The sequence below is a fragment of the Vollenhovia emeryi genome, unplaced genomic scaffold (genome assembly GCF_000949405.1).
Source record: "Vollenhovia emeryi isolate VEMERY1.0 unplaced genomic scaffold, V.emery_V1.0 DF939179.1, whole genome shotgun sequence".
NCBI lineage: Eukaryota > Metazoa > Arthropoda > Insecta > Hymenoptera > Formicidae > Vollenhovia > Vollenhovia emeryi.
The window spans coordinates 720,864-735,909 of NW_011967187.1; the positions used below are offsets into that span (position 1 = coordinate 720,864).

General features: G+C 49.1%; 1 protein-coding gene across 4 annotated transcripts in view; it reads left to right on the forward strand.

The window, feature by feature from the left end:
- Nucleotides 1–15,046, forward strand: part of LOC105563222 (ephrin type-A receptor 4) — a 115,570-nt gene that overhangs the window by 29,807 nt on the left and 70,717 nt on the right. The gene's annotated exons all lie outside the window — the stretch shown is intronic.

The window sequence follows — 15,046 nt, forward strand, 5'->3', positions numbered from 1 at the left end:
AGAGAGGGGGGGAGGGAGAAGCATATTGTAGTGTCCGTGCATTAGCGGGACTCCGGCACGGCCGAGTATATCATTAAATATGAGAGCCGCTGAGTCGGGAGCAGCTCGATCCTTTCTTTTTTCGTTTCCTCGTCGCTCGTCCTCCGTTCTCCGCCTAGCTCCCCTTTCCTCGTCGCTCCTCCGCCTTTTTCTGCCCTCTCTTCCTCTTCCTCCGTCACTGCGTTCCAGCATCTCCTCTCTCTGGCCGGCGACTCGCCTCCCTTGCGTCGCACGTCCTCCTCTCCCGTTTCGCTACCTTCGTCCTCTTCCCGCGTCTCTCTCTCTCTCGCTCTCTCTCTCTCTCTCGCTCTCTCCGTCCTGCTCGCACTAACCGACTTAGTTCTACCTGAGTCGCCGAAGTCTCTCCCGCGGCTTCGCTACCCTCTACTTCTGTCTAAAGGTGCGTTTATACTACGCGAGCGCACGAATAGATGATAATGTGATTGAGGGCGAACCAATTTGCTCCCCTAGAACGGCGATAAACTATCAAAAGATGTTTGCACGAAACGTTCGGCGCGAGCGTTACTTCGAAACCGTGCGCTTCGGAAGTGCGAATCGATCTTTACCGGCTGTACATTTATATCGCAATATCTAATATTATATCGTAATGTCTAATCAGAATGACCAATTTCTCTGCCTCCGGAGCATGTCGATAATTCCCGAGCAGTACGCGGCGGATTGGGTGTATCGCGAGAGATTTTGAAAATATCTTCGTCTGCAACGGAATTTTAATGCAATGGAATTTTAAATCAATCAAGTCACGACGTGCGCCGCGACTGAAGAACGAGATGCAATTGTTATTCCACGCGTCACAGTGCATTGTCGCGAGTGGAATTGAGCGACAGTCGGGGTGGCAGGGGGTAGGGGGATTCATTCGCGATAGTGCAAACGCACCTTTACGTCTCCTCCTCCGTCCTTCTCTCGCGCGCGTCTCCTCTCCTTCCGCTAGCGATGCTTCTCGTAATTGGCGTGACACGCTCTCCCATTCCTCCGTTCTATAAGTCGCGGGGGAAGCGGAGCGCACGCGGGCGATGCACGCTCGAACGTCGTCCTGCGTCCTCGAGGACCCGACGCGATGCCAAGGTTAGCGGGCCCGAATAACGCGGCGGCGCGTTAAGGCCCGTCTACATAGGACGCAACTAGTTGAACCAAAAGATAAAGTTGGTTCAACTAGTCGCGTATGACTGATTTGCGAATGCGTGTACGTTGCGTGAAACGTCATCCTGCATGCGCGTCTGCGTCCGCGTTTTGCGTATTGCGTCCTATGTAGACGGGCCTTTATTCTCGATGACGGATAGAGCGCTCCCCTCTCGCGGACGTTCCAGCTTCGCTTTGCATGGAAATGTATTTATCGCGTCCTCCGGCGGTGCCGCGGCAGACATCCGCGCGGGTGCGTCCCGACGAAACGCGGAGGGCAGGAACGAATTGGTCGCGCGCCGAAGAAATCCGCGACACAAACGGCCGCGCGTAATCCAGTTTGGCGACGAATAGCGACGTTAATCCGTAATGAAGAATGCCGGAGATGAATTGTAAGCCTCCTTCCGGAGAAGAGTTTCCGCATACTTTCCGTATATACAACGACGTCTTTGTGCGGGTCCCCCGCGTCCTAACCCCCTATTCACGTTTATGTTAATTCCGCAAACGAGTGGTATTCACGGAAAGAACGAGAGCGAGAGAGAGAGAGAGAGAGAGAGAGAGAGAGAGAGAGAGAGAGAGAGAGAGAGAGAGAGAGAGAGAGAGAGAGAGAAAGAGAGTGTCAGAATCAGAATCACCATTTATTTAACACTCTGGGACAAGTCACCTCAAGCGTATAGACACTTTTACGAAGCAACAATAAGCTAGGTTAATGCACTTAATATTTAGAGTATGCATAACGCAGTAAATAAAAGAAAGACAGGTAAAGAGAAAAGATACGGTGAAGGTTGAGATAATTAAGTAACAGGCATGTTTGCGTATAAAGAAACGTAAATTAACGCGTAACACAAATAATAGGAGAAATAGCGGTAAAACAGGTATTAAACTGCCGACAAGCATTAAGCGTTCAATTAAGAGACGTAAGATCATTGATGCCTCGAACTATGTAACAGGAAGGCAAATAGCTTGAGCTCGAAATCATCGACGGTCCCTGAATCCCGAGTGTCCATGTGGAAAGACATTCCAGGACTCGGCCGCAAAGCAGCAGTACGAGCGCTTATGGAACTCCGTCCGGCACAACGGTGGAGCTAATGTAATCATAGGCGCTCCAGTGTTTCTTACAATCCTATTGTACTGAAATTCAAAATTATTATAAACGAACGGTGATATCTTTTTTTAGAGAGAGAGAGAGAGAGAGAGAGACGCGGTGTAAAAACTTGGGCGTGCAATTTTCTCCACGGACGCGCGACGCGAGTCGCACGTGGGTCGTCGCGAGAGCGTTTTCCCGTGGCCGGATTTTTTCGCGCGCGAAACTCGATGATTTATTATTAATGAACGGTGGGCTGACTTTCGAAGGAAACCATTAATTATCGAGCCGTGCAGATTGCCGCGAAACCGCGCTCGCTCGACCGGACCCGACCGGGACTGTCGTGACCTCGTTTCCAGCTACAAATTATAACTTACGGGCTTTTGCATTATTTCCCATCGCTCGTGTCCCCCCGGCTTCTGCGGGCGCACGAGTATACACGCTGTCGCGTGATCCGCGCGATTTCTTTTTCTCTCGTATCGGGCCGGGATTAAATCGCAAAGTCGCCCGTGATCTCCCCGTAATTTATTCCGAGAAACTCTCCTCGGCTGTCCTCCACGGCCGTGCACCATGACGAGGGGGGGGGGAGGGGGAGGGGGGAGAGGGCGCCGGCTTAAGCGACGCCAAAACGATAGCTCGATTTCCGATAATTGCTCGATCGATCCGCCCCTCCTACCCTCGTCCCCCCCCCTACCCCCCCCCCCTCGACACTCCGTTTCGACGGGGCCATCTAGTCGGTTTTTCGGCTTTTTTCGGCGACGGGGAAAAATAGCGTGCTCGATACTGCGTCCGACGTGAATTGCGTCTCGTCAATCGACCGATATTATTTAACCGTCTGTATCGCGTGAATAACCGCGCGCATTTACCCACCGCCCCGCTTTTCTTCGCCCCCGCCCTTTTCTTCTCTTTTATCGCCGCCCGATTCACGGCGGCGGGTAACCGATGATCCGATGTATCGCGCAAGATCGATGCCGGTGGAAGGCTGAAAGAGGTAGCCGACCGCGCTTAGATAAATCTGAGGAACGAGGTCGCGATTAGGGCGGGATGTGCGAAGGGGGAATTGTAACAATACGATAATAACTTGACCGGAGATAACGTACTCGCTCTCGTTACAAATCCCGCAATTTCTTTCCCCATAATCCACTAAACTTCGTACGCTCGTGTCACTTGTCCCAACGGAACGTAGAAAACGTACAATTTTGCGGAATTGTACACTTTTCAATTTTGAAAGCTAGAACGCAATTCTGCGCCTTTCGTCTCTCAACGGGTTTAAACCAAGACACCGTCAAAAAACTTGGAACAAATTGGAGTAGATCGGATACGCGTATAAAAGGGAGGGAAAAACGCCCGAGGGATTAGTCCCTCAAACCCCCCCGAGGCTCGCCTCCCTCCGACCAAAGATTTTCGACGGAGGGATTAGCCGTAACACGAGTCCGACATCACAAACTCGCGTTCCTACGAAGTCGTCGTTTCGGTATCGAGCGCGTGAGAGACTTGGACGGAGTCTCTTGCCCGTCACGACCCAGTAATCGCGGCCGTCATCAGTCGTCGGAGAGACGACGAAGTGTAGCAGGTATCAGCTGTTGCTTTTCTCTCTCCCTGGCTTCTGCTCCTACCCCCCCCCCCCCACGCTCCCCCGCTGACTTTCCTCGCTCGTCTCGCCGCGCGCGCTCCCGCGGCCCTTCAGGGTCATTAAGAATCCATTAAGAGTTTTCCAAACTCGGGAAACTAAATATAAACTAGGCGGCCCCGCGAGCGTAGCAGGTGGCGTCTTAAGCGACGCTCGTACAAAAAAAAAGTGTACGAAACGAAGGAGCGAACGACGACGGGGAAGAGGAGCCCCGCGCGCTCTCTTTCCCTCGTCAGGGACAGCCCCCTTCGCGTTGATGGAAGGATTATAACACTGGCGCATAGATACTTGGCTGCCCTCCCTCTCTTTTTCTCCGGTCCGCTGGTCCACGGCGCTGACGACTTCTTCGGGGTAATTATCGCGAAGGCGTTTCGAACGGGCGATAATCCGTTTAGTAGCTAGATAATATATATCCTTTCAATAGATGCTAATCAATATCGTATGCAGTTAATTATACGATTACACGGTACAATTGCCGAGGTGCATTAAGCGCTCGATCCTTTGGACGCGCAAAGTTGCACGGTGGAGACAATAGGTTCGCGGCAACGCAGTATGTAGGTCGTACAGAATATAATGCTCGACGTCACAACAGTCGAACGTTGTTGAATTTCGATTATGCGAAGATCACGCGACGCGAAAGGCGCCCCGAGTCGCAGAATGTCCCGGGCTCATGACATCTCATGAGCGACCTATCGACGAGTGAAAGTTCATTTCCATCCTCCCTCGGTCCCACTGGGAATAGACTTTTATTTACCGCCAGGTGAAAGTTGTTCCGCGGCCGTGCCGCGGGTTTAATTGAAAACCGTCCGGAAGACCACCGAGAGACACCGGCCGCGAGATGATTTCACGAACGATCGCGCATTACTCATAAATATACGTACGCATATCAATATGTACACGTCCTCTTTCTCGTTCCTAGGAAATTAATCATCCATTCACGCGCGCCGAGTCTTTGTTCCCGGGTGATTAAGCCCAGGCGATATTCTCTCACCCAATCCTCGAGCGATATCCGCCGTTGCGGCCGACCGCGTGCGCGACTTCGACATGTACCGTGTGTGCATCTCACGAGGACAGTCCGCCGCGGACACCGGAGCTGGATAACATTCCTCCGGCATTTTTCACCAGTCCCTTTTTGCCCCGTTCTCCTTTCTTCGTCATCGCTGGCCCTGCGCACTCCGCGGCGCGTTCTGATTGTCCCGGTAATCGAGGTCGTTAATCACTGTTATTTGTCGCGCGGCGACGCCGGAAGCGCCGGGGTCGCGGTTAACGAGAAAAATAGACACCGCATTTGTAGCGAGCGCGTGAATGCCGGTGAAACGCGGGTAACAACATCGACGAGAGGGAGACGAAATTGAGAAAGGACGAAGGAAACTTCACTCGCGGTTAATTCCCTCCGGGACACTCCGTTCGCTGTTTCTAACTTCTTTCCGCTTCGCAACAGAGACGCAGGCGCCCCGAATGCTTAACCGTGTACGCCTGTAGCTCTCCGCGTTTTACGCGCGGGACAGAATTAGAATTAACTCCCGATCGACGAGAAACTCGATCGCCTTCCTCACAATTCCCGCTTTAATATTAATTAAAAGTTCGGAAATGCACAGGTTTTACGGCTACTTCGAAAGTACTCAGCGACCGGTACAACAGTCTTTAGTTCTTCTAGCACTTGCAACTTCTAACTTCGTACACATCTTTAACATTAAATATGTAACGACTTCTTAAATCCCTTCGCAAGCGTGTTCGTCAACTGCGTACATAAAAAGAGAATAGGATAAATCTTCCTTAATCCGTTTTACGGATCTCCAATACACGGGGGTCTTGGCGCGGAGTCGTGTGTCTTTATATCGAAGTACCCTAATAAACTAGCGCGGTAAGAGGACACCGTCGCCGACTAAAACGGCGGACGGATCTCGCCGGGGTCATTACGATCGAGTGCACGTCTAACGAACGGTTACTTGTTAATGGAACAATTCCCCCATTGAGGATCATCCGTGGCACCGTGTGTGGGGTTGCGAACGGAAACCCCATGCTGCCTTCGCTTCCTCCGGATCGAGCACGACACCGGTTTCGGGACTCTCTCTCTCTCTCTCTCTTCTTTCTCTCTGATTACATTGTGCGAAGGTTGTTTCCAGCGCGACCCCGTTAGTTTTGCCTCTTAATTAGGAAAAATAAACCAACTGGTTTTCCGTCCGCGACTGGTTGTTTACGGGCTCGAGGCAATGTTTCGACTCGATGACTTTTGGCGGAAACAAGTGGTGATATTTGTCGTGACGTACGATTTTGCTCTTTGGCCGCGTTCTTTCTCCGCGATGTCCATGAAACAATGGAGCATTATAAAAGATTACCGATGCCGTCTTAAATTCATTCTTCTTCGTAAATGGCGGATGAGCGATTTACAAGGACTCGGAAGCGGAATTTGCTTCGGCGACGCGCTCAATACTTGCATTCTGAGTTTTATTACCTTTATTCGAGGGGGAAACCGCTGACCGAAATCTTGTACACCAATGCCCACTAATGCCCGGCGGGCATTACTTTATCTTATTATCTTATTTATCTTGTGTTATCCCGTTTTATCTTATTTTGTCTTTATAATGCTCCAGCAAGACCTAATGCCCAAAAATGCCCAGTAATGCCGCAAATCTGTACACCACAATGCCCTCAGCGGTTTCCCCCTATGGTTTCGGCCCTTTTCGAGTGCAATAAACAGATTCTAATAAATAAACAAGTGCCATTAGGCCCAGTTAGAAATGTCGCTGCAGTGATATTATATCTCTTTAGAAACGCGTGATTGCTGTATGGGCGCAGAAATGAGACTGAATATTTTATCTTTGTAATGCTCTGACAAGGCTCCAGCAAGACCTAATGCCCAAAAATGCCTAGTAATGCCCAGGAATGCCGCAAATCCGTACACCACAATGCCCTCGGCGGTTTCCCCCCTCGCCTTCATTAGTATGTTTATTATTATTATATATTTATACGGTAAAAGGAAACAGCGTATTGAACGATTTTTGGCTGTATTTAGATTTGAAGTTTCTATGCATTTAAAGTTTTGGGCATGGAATACATCAATGCACTGTTGCGAAGAACGCTACGTTACGTTATCGTAGATTTACAGAGCAAACATTCGCTTCGTTAGACACGTGGGATTCCCCAGATACCTGCTTTCGTTTGTCGCAATATTAAATAAACTGGAATTTTATCCGAAAAATACCGTCGCAACAGGATCGCAGGCCGTACAAATTCCGGGTCAGAATACGAAACCGTACTCGTAACCGGCCGGTGTGTTTCAGGAGGGGGAAAGTAAACGGAGACGGGATGCGGATGAAAATATTTCTCGCAGGGGTGCGAGATCGTATACGCACCGGGGGAGAGGAGGTATAAGCTCGGTCAGCTAGGAGGAACATCCCAAGAGAATCCCCGAGGGATCGCGCGGGGAGGACAGGGGCGTTCAGGGACCCTCCATATGTCACGAGGACGATGTCGGAGCATGGTCCGATCCGCGCAAAAATGCGGAGAGAATTGTGGGAGGGCGGGAGATTCGAGTAGAGGAGAATAGCGATAGACGTACTGCGCGAGAAAGAACGAAAGTTAGGGAGGGAGAAAGAAGTCTGGATAAGCCGGAAGTATGCGCTGGAATCGTGCGCGAGAGGACACACGGTTTTTTTTCCCCGTGACGATCCCTTTCTTTTTTTTTCCTCCCTCGCCTCTCGATAGATCACTCGGACAAAAGAAAACGAGTAGAACGCGGCGGAACGACAAATTCTGTCGCTTTCGAGTAGGAAGCGATAATTTCTGGGATTCGCGTATAGCCTCAGCCAGACGGGGAGGAGGAGGCCTGATAATGCCTCGGGGTACAAAACAGAGATGTAGTCCTTTGAGGAATAATTTCGTTCCGAGGGAGAGAGAACTCGCCCCGGCGACGCGACGGCGACTGACAAAAGCGTTTTAGCCCGTGAGAAGCTTCAAACTTTCCAGTCGAGAACTTCGCCTTCCGCGCCTGTTATTTATTGGATAAAGTAAGTACGCGTCGTTTCGCCGACGACGACGACGACGGCCGAAGATACGAGCTCCACCCTCCCGGTCCACCCATCCCCGCCTTCGCTTGTAGTCAGTTGTAATTTAACTTGGAGTATTAATGCTCCTAATTATTAAAAAGTAGCGGACGCGATGAGAGCCCGTGTCCCGATCTCTCGAAGGCTCTTTTAAACGCGATGAAAATTAATTAAAATTTTATGCGCATGCTGAAAAAAGAAAGGAGATAAGTTCCACCGTTCGCCTCGCATTTATCCGCCTATCTCTGTCGAACGTATATCATAGTTATTTATGTAGTTGACAATATATCTGGAAATCTCTCTTTAGTTTGTAAAAAAAAAGGAGAAAAAATACAGTTTGTATAATGCCTTTCGGGAATGATGAACTACACCTCGCGTTGAGCTAAGCATAAAACTAAATATAGCGGAAAGAGACAATCTCCAACGGTGAGACTTGGAAGGGGGGGAAGAGGGATGGGGGCAAGATATTTCAACAAAGGGACAGTGCGAGAACGAGGGAATGAGAAAGAGGAAGAGAGAGAGAGAGAGAAAGGAGAAACGAAAGCCATATGGTCCTAGATGTGATGTGCGCCCACGAGAGTAGCGACGGAAGATACGTCGAGGAACAACGACTCCGGAGTTTTCGTTGGAGCCCTCTCGTGAAATATAGAACGGTTGGGGCCCCGTGAGTAAAATTACGAGGCACGCGAGAGCGTCCTCATGGGAGCCCATTGCCCGAAAAGACGCGAGTATATCATCGTGCACACGCACTCGCGTGCGTCGATACGGGAGCGCGTGTGCGTTCTCGAAGGATCGCGCCGCGTTCCTCCACGATGCTTTAACGCAATCCGGGGACGCGCGGTAACGACGAGGAGCTTATCGTCGAGATTAGAGACATATAAATTACGAGGCGTGAGCACGACTCACCTTATCCGCGTACGTACTCTCCGCGACGCTCTTTTCGTCTTTTCCAACGAGGGAGGGACTCGAGAAGCCGAGGAGACCACTAATGGCCGAACTATTTTGACGTATGCGAGCGTCGCACAGAACGTTTGTCACGGCGTCACGGATAAGCGTAGGAAACGCGGATTAGGCTATCACCTGGCGACAGGCCCAGATTTCTGTCCTCCTGTCCGCCGCTTCGGCGGATCCCTTGCCCTTCGCACGCGGCTTTCCTCCTCTGCCTTCCTTTATTCCTCGATTATCCCTTCTGGCGAAAACGCGATAAAGATTCCGTCGAAGCAGATTCCTTCCCGTGAACGGGAAAAGGAATGGAGGTCAGGATCGCGTGACTGATCGCTGATGAACTCCACGGAGGCCATTAGCTTTATCATCGGGTGTCCAGTTGCATGCTGGACGACACACGATAAGAAACGTACCGGTTTTTCCTCGTTACTTTCAGTTACGCCCGAGCGACTCGTATTTGTCTCTTTAAGTTTCACGATATATCGCTCGGAAATGGCATCCTTTAGTTTCGTGCTCTAACTCGCGTATATATCAGGCAGGTACTATTGCGTTCCCTTAAGCTTGAAGACGCTGATCTTCTGCTCTAAAAGGAGCCTTCTTAAATTAAAACATCATGGGGGGGGGGGGAAGGATCTTTTCGTTATTTATTATTTTATTTTCTGCATTACATTATGGCATCGTGATATTTTTATATAATTTCATATTAAGAACGTAACGTGTGCTGCAAGGAACGTAGAAATGTCCCTCTGCGATTCCTAAGAGCTTGTAACACGTTGTTGAAATCCGCACTAAAATAGGGAACATGTATTTCAAAGTTTCTCACCGTCTAAAAATGCGTATAGGCTATTTCTGCCTTAGCCTATTTATCCGTTCTATTTCACGTCAATTGAACTACAAGTCTGACAAAAGTTTAAAATGGCAAGAAGGGTTATCCCCAAATAGAAATAACTGCAGAAGAGCAGGAAGTTTAAAGTGCAGAAAAACACGCTGTTTGCAAGATTTGTCTGATGCATATCATTAATAAGCAGAAGATAAAAATATGTATTTACATGTATATAATCATATAAAAGTAACGTTGCATCGCGAGCATGAGTAGTGCAGCGCGTGACATCAAACCTTGAAGAATCGTTGCATTCTTATTAAACAATTTCGTGCTCTGACTCACGTATATATCAGGCAAGTACTATTGCGTTCCCTTAAGCTTGTGGACACTAATCTTTTGTTCTAAAAGAAGCTTTCTTAAATTAAAACTTTACAGGAGGGAAAAAGGATCTTTTTGTTATTTATTATTTATTTTCTGCATTACACTATGCAAGGAACGTAGAAATGTTCCTCTGCGATTCCTATGAGCTTGTAACACGTTGTTGAAATCTATACTAAAATAGGGAACATGTTCTTCAAAGTTTCTCACCGTCTAAAAATGCGTATAGGCTATTTTATTTCTGCCTTAGCCTATTTATCCGTTCTATTTCAAGTCAATTAAATTTTACAGGTTTGATAAAAGTTTCAAATGGCAAAAAAAGGTTATCTCCAAATAGAAATAACTGCAGAAGAGCAGGAGGTTTAAAGTGCAGAAAAACACGCTGTTTGCAAGATTTGTCTGATGCATATCCTTAATAAGCAGAATATAAAGATATGCATTTACATATATAATTATATAAAAGTAACGTTGCATCGCGAGCATGAGTAGTGCAGCGCGTGATATCAAACCTTGACAAACCGTTGCATTCTTATTTATAAAAATTTCCTATTTTTTTATAGTTTCATGGATCTCTTTAAAACAATCGATTTTTCAAATGTTTTCCTCGGTGTTTTCCAAAGGAATGTTTGACTCTTTAAATTGGTTACACGTATAGAATAATACGAACCCCCTATTTTACTATGGGCTTCAATATATTACAAGCTCATCAAAATCAGAGGGAGGCACTTCCGCGTGTTTCTTTGTAAGCAACGAGGAAGCATAAAAACATAATCGACGCTGCCGACGCCGTTGATTATAGCGGAATGCCAATAAATGTGTAGCGAGTCTTATTTCTTATATTTCAGGCGCTCGCGTAAACGTCAGTTTCCTTCACGCAGATGTTTCGTTTAGATAATCTCTCCGTGCCTCGATCACGAAGACTATTTATGGATCATGCGAATCTTCAACACGCGCGCGCGTACTCTTTGTATTTTAATCGTTTCAACGCGGTCGAAACGACCTGAACCGGATGCTTCGTCTGTTAAACGAATGCATTATCGTGTACGCTAGGGGCCGGCAGGTTTTCCAATAACGAGTGTTTTCCTCGCCGGGAGATTCGGACTGAATCTCCTCGCCAGTCAGGTCCGATCGAGCACAATGAATCCGATTGACGCGACAGCGATATGACGCGACGCGGCCGATGCGCGAAATCTTAATTAAACATGAATGAGAATCGAACACACGCATTGCGTCTCCCGATCGGTCCGCGCTCTTGCCCGATGCAAGGTATTAACGGGAGCTCGCAACGGCTTACTTTCACCTGGCACAAACGGCCAAGTTAGTTGCGAAATTCCCGCGGTTTTGTGTATCGATACCGCGGATTTGTTCGCGTTCCTTCTCGCAAAGTCTAGCCGCGCTTTACGCGAGCATTTAATTCGCGCAATGCTGTGGCTAATTGCGTAAAGCGAACGCGAATAAAATTTACAAGCTCGTGGCGAATAGCAGCAGTTAAATCGCATCGGCTTTCATTTTTTTCTCATTTACATATTTAACGCGCGGCGCGATAGTTTCGTAACAAAAGAAAACTGATTAAGGTTCATTACGCGGTAATTGCAAGCAGTGCCTGGCGGACGGGTATTATGAGTTTTAATTATGAAAAGAGGGGAATCCAGTAATGTTGGAAAAATCTTTTCTTTTCCATCCTTGCACGCGTCTCTTCTTCTTCTTCTTTTTACCGTCAACGTAAACTGAAATCTTGAAGGTAGGTTCAAGCGGTATAAATCAAAGAAACGGAAATAAATAATAGATCTAATCGAAACACGCAGAGGAGGGCTCAAAGGAAGACATAAAAGAAAAAGAGATGACATAATGTCTGAAAGAATTGTTTTAAAATTCTTATCTCCACAAACACGTCGCAATAAAATGTCGAATAGGACGATCGTGGACGGAGATTCTAAAAAGTAGACCCGATCACGCGATGGCCGCCTTAGCGACGATGTTCTCTCATTTATCAAGAATGGAAGTTGTCTCGCTTCTTGCGTCTATCCGTCACTCGTTAACCGGACGATCGTTACTATCGTAAAAGTCGGCTAGGCGAGGAAGAAAAAGAATGAAAAGGGGAGAAAAAGAAGAGATCGGGTTCGAGGTAGAAGACGTAGTTTTGGAAAAATAATAGCGCCCGGATCGCTCCCCGAGAGTGGCGATCGTCCAAGGTATAATAATTTCGAGGAACCTACTCTCTTTCTCCTACGCCCTTCGCAGGCCTCCTCCGCTCCTCGCCCTGCGTCTGCGTCTGTGTCTGCGCGCTGCTGCTCTCGTCTCCCGAGTATACATCTTTTCTTTGTTACGTTTACGAGCCTCGTCGGATCCGGAGTAAAACCGCGCCGCTCCTCCCGCCTCCTCGTCCCTCCCCGCTGCACGCGGCACGCCGGTGAAATAAATCCGTATATTCCGGGGGGTCTTAAATTCAACCGGAAATAGAATTTGTCCCGGGGCGGTCACGGGTGCCGGCGGTGGTGCGAGGAAAGTCCGACGAAACGCTGGAAACAAGAAGAATCGAACGAAAACGAGAGCCTGCCGAGCCGCCGAAAGGTGAAGAACAAGAAGAGGAGAAAGAAGATGAGCGAGTACCCGCACGTGGCTACGCGAAATTATTTTAATGCCCCTCCCCCCCCCTCTCTCTCTCTCTCTCTCTTTCTCTCTCCCCAAATAGCGAAGAAATGATGGATAAGAAACGAAAATAATTTTTCTTCGCGGGAAATGAGAATGATTTCCGTTGCGTCGATTGGAAATCGAATCGTCATGGAGCGTTAATTATGATTCTTACGAAAGTTTCTATTTATTTTGATCATTTACTTTCCAATCGTTGATAAATTTCCCGCTGCGATGCGGTGTTTTAGTACAAACTAGAAGAGCTGTTACCGAGCGTAGAACTCTAAGATCGGAGCGTAAATTATGCGACAGATTTCCGTTACGTGCGACTGAATATTTTTATCTTCCCGTATACGATGACAATCAAAATGCCATTCATCATGTTTGAAGATACCGACAGACTTTCCTTTCGGATAACGAACTTCTTCGAGGTAAGCCCCGTGAAACAGCGACGACGGGGAGCGTCTTAATCTGGATAAAAACGTCCAAGCTGGCTACATTGGCGAAAGTTTCCCGCGGGGTTGTGTGCAAAGAGTGGTCGGAGGGTTCGCGGCGGATGGGCGGAAGCGCGAGCGCGACGTTACGGGACTCGGGGCGGGGAGGCTTTTCACCTTGAAAGGAGGCAAGTGCACTCGAAGATATTCCCGAAAGCCGAAGAGGGGCATTGTACACAGTATATATGTATCAGAGGCGCTCTCTCAGTTTGTGCCTCTCCTTCTTCCCTCCCCTTTTCCGTAGGTTTGCGACGATCCACAGCGGGCGAGTGTCGCGGCTCGACGCGAGGCTCGTTGGAGGAGACGCGGCATCGCACAGAGGCAGGGCTTAAAATTTTCACGAACCACTCGAGCGTCGGGGAGGTCTCCACCGCCTCCGAAATCTGCAATTTGGCGTAGCTACCTGGGTGGTGGGTACACGGAAAGAGGTCTGGCCCGGAAGAGGACGCGAGGCAAAATGTAGAGAGACAAAGGGAAGGAAAAAGAGAGAGGCCTTTGCTCGTTGAAGGAGGTGGCCAACCACCTACCCGGTGGGCGACGCGCTAACTGGAGGGACGATACCCGTCGTGTTTACGTCTACTTTTCGGAGGAAGGAAAAAGTAACTGGCAACGAGACGCGCGGGGATTGAACAAGGGAAAAAATGGGAAATAGCGGCGTCTCAAAGGTACTCGCCTACGGGCAGCCATCCTCCTTCTCCTCCATCGCCACTTGAATCTCTCTCTCGTGTTCTTGAGAGAGAGAGAGAGACGAGCGGTGCTGTTTTCGGCAATTTCTCTAGCGAGTCTTATTAAAAAAGTGAAAGAGAGGCTGGGGATGAAAAGAAGCACTATGGATTTCTAGCCCGTTCCGAAGAGGAAGTCGTTCTGGAGTTGGAAGGGGCGGAACGAGAAGGACGATGAAGGAGGCCCGAAGAGGTGCGCCGTACGGTAAAAGGAGGACGTCTTAAATTTTTGACGAGACCACTCGTTGAGCAATGGCAACGGCAGAAAACGAGTGATACCAGCAGCGGTTGGTAGCCAAGTTAGGAGGCGCTGTCCGCCAAGCCGAGCCGAGCCGAGCCAAGCTACAGCAGCAACGACGGCGGTGGTGGTGGCGGCGGCGGTGGCGGCGTTTCACTCAAGTCTGCAATTTCGCGGATGCATCTTGGCTGACCTGGCTAGAGTCGGAGAGAAGGGGAAGAAGTGAGAGAAGGTCTTTGCCCGCTTTAGAAGAACTAAAGCGCGCCTACCGCCGCTCTCTTTCTCTTACTATCTCTCTAGTTCTGTCTCTCCTCTGCCACCCCACCCCACCTCTCTCTCTCTCTCTCCCTCCCCCCTTTTCTATCTTTCTTTCATACACTTCTTTGACACAGCACTCGCTCTCTTTCGCCCCTTTATATTTCGACACTCTAGAATTTCGTTCCTACTTCGATCCTCGCGCCCGTGCTTCCTCGCACGCGGCACCCTCTGTCTTTCCTCCTCTGTCTTGTTTCTCTCGTTTCGTCGAAGAATGGCGAGACGCCGGCCAGACCCTAGAGCCTACCGAAGCGAAAGCAAAAGACGCAGTTGGCCGAAAAGGGATGGTCGATGCTTCGCGCCCTCTCTCCCTCTCTCTTTCTTCCTTTCTGTTTCTCTCTCCCTGCCGTGTCGCGTTCCCTACGAGCGTGAGAAAAGGACGGAGATCGAAGACGGAGGAAGCGAGAGGGAGATGGATAAACGCATGGTATTGATCCTGGAACCCCTTGCTCTCCCGTCTCGCCTTATCCCGGCACCCTTCCACTATCGTGATGAACCCCAAAGTTTTGTACGGGGCTTTCGCCCCTTTTCCTATTTCTTTTATCCCCTCGCCGTCCTCGTGCG